Genomic DNA, 8,222 nt, shown 5'->3' with positions numbered 1-8,222 from the left:
CCGTTGAAATGTTAAATTTAAAATTGAGGCAAAGATAAAACACTTCAACAGTGTAAATTGGCGTTAAAATATGACACAAATCACATCAAATATTTATCAAGTTCTTTCACATCTATAGAGAGAACAAAATGTAAAATGAGCGTGGTGTTCTCCCGAATCATTGTCAATAAGAAAGAAATGCAATGACTACATCACTCTTATCTTTCTGTTTGCATGTACATGACATTCCAGAACATTTTCCTCATCATTGCACTGTGTCTACAAGATCCATTAAGATGTATACCCAGTGCGCCAGTTATTTATTCATCAGTTAGTTTTATGGTTCTTTACTTCTTGCGTGCTGATGGTAGAACCCAAGATCAGCGTAAAGATTAAGTTTTTTTTTGTTCGTTCAGTCATCCAACAAATGGCTTCTCGTCACTGATGAGATGACACGTGTTTACATTTTACACAGGCTTCAAAGGATTTACCTTGGGGCAATTCATCTCTTGATGCCCATAACAATAAAGACAAATAACAAAAGATATCTGTTTGAATACTTTTGTACGTTTTCTTAAGTTTAGTTTACATTAGCAAACAAAAGCATGCACTTAGTTTATCATTTTCAATGTGAGTAAGGTTCTCCTGATTTCACGTTTCTCACGTTATTGCATCTGACTGATTACAATAAACACACACTTGGCTGATTACAACACCTGAATTCTAATAAAGTAACTTACACCCCCCCTTTTTTTTGCTATGTTTATCTTCAGCATTGAATTATGACCTCCTATGGCCATCCACATTCTTAAGCAATTGTCTACAAATTATCGATAGGTTCTCCATGTTCATTAAGTTGAGAAATTTTAATTTCAGTCGTCAGTGTTTTCCCTTACATGCAAGATTGTGAGCTGAGAATGGTCTTAAATAAGCATTTAAATAAGTAAAGCTCGAATAGAACTGGCCACACACATCCCAACAAGCAGCATCTTTCTTTATTTGGTTAACATAGTAAGTATCAGTGATCTTTCCACGTTGTGCCAAGATTCACTTCTCCAGTACTGCATGAACTACAACTCTTCACACTAGTGTAGCTTCAGAGGTAAACAACGTGTTGCTGCGAGTGGTCAGCTACAAATGCTGAGCTGTATATTCTTCTTTCAACAGAACCTCACACTGGCTACAGAGACTCCAATCTTGGTTTGTACCAAGGAATTTATGAAGAAATTGAAGATATTCCCCCTGCCCAGAAGACGGATCAGAAACATGGATCAGGTACGTATTTCCTAATTTATAGTCAGTCATAATTCAATAAGGATTGCTTTCATCCAACTTCCTGTTTTCAATCATCAGTGAACTGAAAGGACACGATTAGTTATCAATTAATTGTGTCGAAAGTTATCACAGTGAATGAATCACAGTCTATGTTGAATGAGATGAAGAATTGCACTTTGACATTTCTCACTGCCTTTCATTCCTGAAACATTATTTCTGACATTTGTTTGTAAATACCAACAGAATTACCCTTTCTAATTCGATACTGGCTCCACTCTGATTACTTCAGATATCTGAACACTAAATTCATTCCCTGACTTATTTTGCAATGATAAAATTATTGTCACGACTCTCAGTTACACAGCACCTAATATTGCAAGCTAAGCTGAGGAATTCGTATGCAAATAGATACGAACAATCACAGAGGTGCAAACAGTGCTGACCGCAGCGCTTTGGTTCATCATGTCTACACCAGTTCCAATATCTATAAATAGCACTAAAACGAGATGTTTAACTTCTATAATGTTTTGTGATTGATAATGTGGGAGGTATATATGTAGCAAATGCATAGACACGATTCCTGACCACCAAGAGTGCAATAAAACCCAATGGGGAGGATTCCCTTGTGAATCTGGTGACGGCCATTGAGATGCATCAACTAGAAAATAGAATAAAGTAAACAACGGGAGATTTTGACCTTTGACCTAAGAATTGTGACTATAAAAATGGAAAGCAACATTACATGATCAGAGATAAAAATGATTGATTAATATTTCCAACACAGAATACTACAGAAAAGAAAATTAAATAAAAGCATTCTCAAAGATTGGCACACTGCCATAATCAGATGAGGTTAGAGAACATTTAATAGATCAAAGAAATTTACATTGTTTTACAGAAATAATAACACTTAAAGACAAATTGGACAACATTGAAAGTAGTTGTCAGGGAAACTGAAGCAATTCAATTTCCTCGATCATATATGCTGAACAAATGTCAAAGACTACAAATTAAGTGATTAAGTGTATTGTGTGTAAAATTGTGTGATCGTTGTGAGAACTGAAATTTGTTTCCCACCTCTCATCACAGTGATTTTGCATTGCAATTCACCTTAAAGCGGTGCAATTTGTGCTTCGAGAGCTTTCCCATGATATGCTCCATTGACGGTATTCTGGCTGTCATTACCCTGATGATAAAATAATGATGTTTTCTTATTGTAACGCTCCTCCATTAACTGTAAAACCATTGTCTATAACACTGATAGATATAGGATTAGAACTTGATCTTTCTGCTCAGTGAGCCTGCTCTGTTCGTCAATTGCGGCTGACAGGTTTCTCAAACCCAATCTCCTGCCATCTCCCTGGAAGCTTTTGTTCTCTTACTGATTGAGACATATCAGATTATTAAAGGATTGGACACTCTGGAGGCAGGAAACATGTTTCCCCTCATGGGTGAGTGCCGAACCAGAGGACACAGCTTAAAACTACGGGGTAGGCCATTTAGAACAGAGATCAGGAGAAACTTCTTCACCCAGAAAGTGGTGGCTGTGTGGAATGCTCTGTCCCAGAGGGCAGTGGAGGCCCAGTATCTGGATTCATTTAAGAAAGAGTTGGATAGAGCTCTCAACGATAGTGGAATCAAGGGTTATTGAGATAAGGCAGGAACAGGATTCTGATGAGGAATGATCAGCCATGATCATATTGAATGGCGGTGCAGGGTCGAAGGGCTGAATGGCCTACTCTTGCACCTATTGTCTATTGTCTATTGTCTATTGTCATCACGAAGCTAATTGTCTCCACCTTGAAGACACTCGGTGATCTCGCCTCCACAGCCTCTGTATCAATGAGTTTCACAGATTCATTACCCTCTGGCTGAAGGGATTTTGGTTCATTGCAGTTTCCTCCAGTTGTGCCTTCACGAGGTTGAATTTTGCATTAACTCTCCCCTTGTAATTTTTAGTAATTTCCGTTGACTCACTCAATCACATTGAATACTACACCAGTCACAACGTAAGTGACAATAATCTGGAAGCAGACAATCCTGGGGTGAACGGCAACAGTATTCCAGGTGTGCATGTGTTCACTTTCTGTCAGTTCACACTTGTCTTTCGATCAATCCGCCATCCAAATCATAAAACTGTCAATGTCCATAATCATCTGGAATGATGCTGCCACCAACGGCTGCTGCATTAGCATTGTCAGTGAAAAAGAAGTTGCTGGTTTGGAGTTAGAGAGACACGGCCCACAAGTACTTCTCTGTGAAATGCTTTAATTATTCAATCTGTTGTAATTAACTATTCCAAACCCATATCCCAGCACTTGGCCCATAGACTTATATGACATGGATTCTCACCATCTCGATGGGTGCATCAAAATAGAAGATTGGAAGTTTATGGGCCTTCTGCTGTCTAATGAGATTAAATAACTTCAGGATATGGTCAGTGCGGACACTTTGGCCTGAAGGAGCTGTTTCCATGTTGTGTAATTCTGTGACTCCATGTACGAGTAAACACTTCTTAAATCTTATGAAAATTTGTTCTTCTACCACCCTTACAAGCGGTTAATTCCGGATTTACAGTGGGGTCCGTCTCAAAACATTCTCCCTCACTGTTTCTTGATTTCTCCCATCGCTTACCTTACCTCCTCTTATCTTACATCTCACACCTCCGTTCTTTGAGCTCTCCATCAAAGAGAAAAGTTCCTTCCTTGCCACCCCACCCGTGTCCATCATAATTTCATAATGCATTTCAACGTGTCCCCCTTTTCCGTCCTCAATTCCACTGAAAAAAAAAGAAACAGCTTTCGGCAACTCATCCCCTAAGGAGTGTTCCTGTAATCAGTGAGATTATTCCAGACTGCTGTATACCGAATATTCAAGCATCTGTCTTTGACCCACACTTCTTAATAGCTTTGATTAACAATAACATATCGCAAATTTAATATTTACAACGGATCTAATATCAACTGCCTTTTGGAGAATATAATTCTCTCATACATTTTGTTCATCCACACATCTCTCCTGAAGGTTGCGGCATTCGTTCTCAGAATGTGTCTCCAAATCGAAAATCATTCAACCTTTGAAGTGGTTAATCTTTAACTACCATGCCTTATGCCGTGAATACCTTGAAGAATTTAGTGAGACACTCTGAATTTTAAGAGAAAACAGTTATTGGTTTCATTGCCTCTGCTAATCCAGTGACTCCTGAGGAACACTGAAGTATCAAACTCTTTAAATATCACTTTCCAGAACCAAGATTCTATTACAACACGGATCTCCTTTTCCAGCTCTCAGTGCTGTGTGTTACATCTTTTGTCAGTGATCTCATTCTTTTCCTCCAAGGTCCACTTCTTGCTGATTACGACGATATTGAGACTGAAGATGTTGAATCCCAGGATGGCCGGTTACAATTGGACAGTGATCCTGATGAAGCCCTCACACTGACAAATAACAGCAATGGCCTTTGCGCAGTTGGTGAGTTGAGTTATAGGTATTTGCACATCAACTAACAAACTGTGTGTTTGCACTGTTTAATTCCGTTGCATTGTTTGATTAATACTGGACCTGCTGAAAATCTAAGACGACCATTCAAAGATATCACAGCCTTACCTCCACAAGCTGCCATTGTGGAAAAGTTGTATTACTGGAGAGGGTTCTTCATTTCAAGGCAATGAAGAATTGTGTATCAAACATTATATTGATTAAATACTGCGCTTGATCAACTCTTTGAATATCCGTCACTATGTTCACCCAGTTGTAATGTTAAAAGTCTATAATACTCCCGTTTCAAAAAAATCGCCCCATGGCTAAACAGACAAAAGAAAAACCCGAAAGGGGCTCTTACATGCTCGATGTTTTCAATGTCATATTTCTCTGTCCTCACTGGAGAGACAAACGCTGGGGATCTTTATTTACAGAGAGGTATGTTTGATAGTGTTGTTCCGTGGACCTGTACTCAGTCCCAGTTCCGGAGGAGGAATGAGTCTCTCTCATGTGAACATCATCAGAGCCATTGGTGCTCTTGCAACTAAAATCCAGACTATCTAAACAGCTGCTTAGGCATTTCAACATTTCCAATTGGCCTTTGGAAAATCTTACACCATAATCATTGGTCAGAATCATTGGCGACCTTTAAGCGTCATTTGGATAGGTACATGGATGGGTGCTTAATCTTGGTTAGAAGTTCGGCACAACATCGTGGGCCGAAGGGCCTGTTCTGTGCTGTATTGTTCTATGTTCTATGTTCTATGTTCTATAATATTCTTACTTTTCGTGCTCCAATGTTTCCCCAGTGATCATCCCGCATCAATCCCTAATTTATATCCTCACACCCTCTGACGTAGTTTTTCTGAAGCATTTAAGTGCCCTTTGTGTGAACTTCCCACCAAAAGAGCTATTCAGCACACTGTTTCACACCCTGCTGTGTCTTCTCGAAAGAAGAATCTCTGCCACCATGGCGTCCACTCGGCTTTCTGTCCATTGATGCTGCCAGCGATGCTGAGTTGTGCCGCAATTTCTGCTCTTATTCCTGATTTCCCGTGCCCGCAGTTCTTTCAGGTTGCGATATGTACTTTCACAATTTTCCATCTTTAACGTCACAATATGTAAGGTCTCCAAAAATATCTCTGCTAAATATGGATTGTATCAGTGTATTTCAATTCCTCCAATTAGAGTTCGCAAATGTTTCAATACTGAAATATCATTGATCAAAGCCACAAGTAAAGTCCTCGGTGACTGTGAAAATGATTAATAATCGTTGCTCATCGTTAGTAACCTGACTCAAGGCTTTTTAACAAGGAAGACATAAGTTAACAGTGAAAAACAGGAAATTAGAGTGGATTTGAGGACAATATTCAATGCGATGTTACAAGTCTGCAATATTCCTGTTTCAATACATGGCCATCTGACTGGGCAGAAATTATGAAAGAGGATCTTACAATCTCGATGTTTTCAATGTCGTATTGCAGAGGCAGATTTAGTCTTTTCCCCAATCCCTGGAGTGAGAAACCTTAACTGGGGATTGACAGGTTCACGTGCTGCAAAAACACCCACAGGTGACTCAAGTGGACTCAAACTATTTTCTTTATCGTTTCAGGTGAACATTAGTCTGTTTCAACATGGGACGTCCTGAGGCTGATTATCTTTAAGAAGTCGTCTACAATCGTTTCCTGAATGCTGATTTTTTTTTGTTTCCCTTCAGTACAAGGTTAACTTCATTGCAATTCATCAACATTTGACCTGTATTGACCTGACTATATTCCTATTCTCTATTTCTTGATTTGATTGCGTACATTGTTCTGAGTTAAAATGGGAAATTATTAGATTGCACACATAACATTTCAATGTTTGGATTAATGTTGCGATTCATGCCTCTGTATTGCTTGATAGACTCGTAACTGGGGACGACATACCCATGGTTTATCTCTGAATTATTTTAAGGCATTCCATATGTAATTGCTTCAGTTTGTTCATACCTGATGAAGAAATAAATAAATTGTGCGAAATCAAAATATGATCTGAGCTGCTCTTTCACGGTTTAATGGATGAATATGCTTTGCCATATACTTGATTAACTGGCAATCTTTCTGGTCGTGAGAATGTCCAATGTAAATTGAATTTCATCAATAAAAATGTGGCGATATCATGTTTATGCTGGAAGTCTGTGTCTCTTTGTGAATGTCAATGCCACAGTGACTGCGTGAGTGCCAGTGAATGAGAGTATGAATGTATTTGCATGAAATTGTGTATATGTGTGTTAATGAGAACGTGAGTGTGGTTGTCTTTGTTTGTGTGAATACATGTGAGTGTCAGTGAGTAAGTAAGTGTGGCAAAAAATTGTGTTATTACGTAACTCAGTGTGCGATTGTGAATGTGAGTGTAATTGTTTGTGCAAGTATTTTGGAAGGCGTCATGAAGGAATGAAGTACTCATTAAATGGCAGAAATCTCAGAAACGTTAAAATACAGAAGGTCGTCGGTGTTCAGAGGTACAGTTACCTGAATGTATCATCAAAGGTTAATGAGATGGTCAAGAAGGCAAATTTGCATTCTTGTCTTCATCAGTTGGGGCGTAGAACATATGGTTTGAAGTCAAGTATCTTGAAACTGAAGTTTACACCGGCACGTTTGGAATATTGCATACAGTTCTGGTTGCTAGACTATTGGAATAATATGGGGTCTTTGGAGAGGCTGCAGAAACGGGTGACCAGAATGTTTCCTGGTTTGGTGGGTATCAGCTGCCAGGAGAAACGAGAAAAAGTCTGTTCGTCGACCCTTGAATGACGGAGGTTGAGGGGCGACCCGGCAAAACTTTACAAAATGATGAGATGACCGTGCAGAATGGATCATCGGAGTCATTTTTCCTCAGGGTAGAAATGCCAATTATTTGGGAACATAGTTTCCACGCAAAAGGGGTTATGTTTAAAAGAGATGTAAAAGACAGGTTTTTAACACAGAAAGTGATAAGTGCCTGAAATGGCTGCCAGGGGAGTTGATGGTGGCAGAAGCGATAGGAACTTGAAAGAGACATCTTGATAAAAGAATAGGTATGGAATGGAAGGATACAGACCACGTGGAGGCAATAGGCCTTAAAATTCGAAACGTGTCATGAGTTGGTCTTTCCTTTGAGGGCCGAAGATCTGTTTCCAGCTTTGCACTGCTCTTTATTCTTTGGTAAGTTTTCTGTGGGATTGAGTATTTGCGTCTATCAATTGGTTTTGAAAGACTTTGTCGTGCATGAGTCTGGGTTGGTAGCTTCACCATGTTGGCGTATCGTTTTTAGGTGTGCAGCCCGGCTGTCTAAGTATGTGGGGGAAATAACGCACACAGAATCTGGTAGTTCGAAAAATTCAAAGCCGCAGATGGAGCAGGGTGCATCTGTGGGATCCAGCACAGGAAGTGGTGCAAAACCTGTAGAATCTTGCAAACTGGGGCGTGTGATGGTGTGGTTGTGGGGGTGTTCATGGAGGCTGA

This window comes from Chiloscyllium punctatum, chromosome 36 (genome assembly GCF_047496795.1).
Source record: "Chiloscyllium punctatum isolate Juve2018m chromosome 36, sChiPun1.3, whole genome shotgun sequence".
NCBI lineage: Eukaryota > Metazoa > Chordata > Chondrichthyes > Orectolobiformes > Hemiscylliidae > Chiloscyllium > Chiloscyllium punctatum.
The sequence above is the reverse complement of the archived record's forward strand: the minus strand, read 5'-3'. Positions refer to the sequence as shown.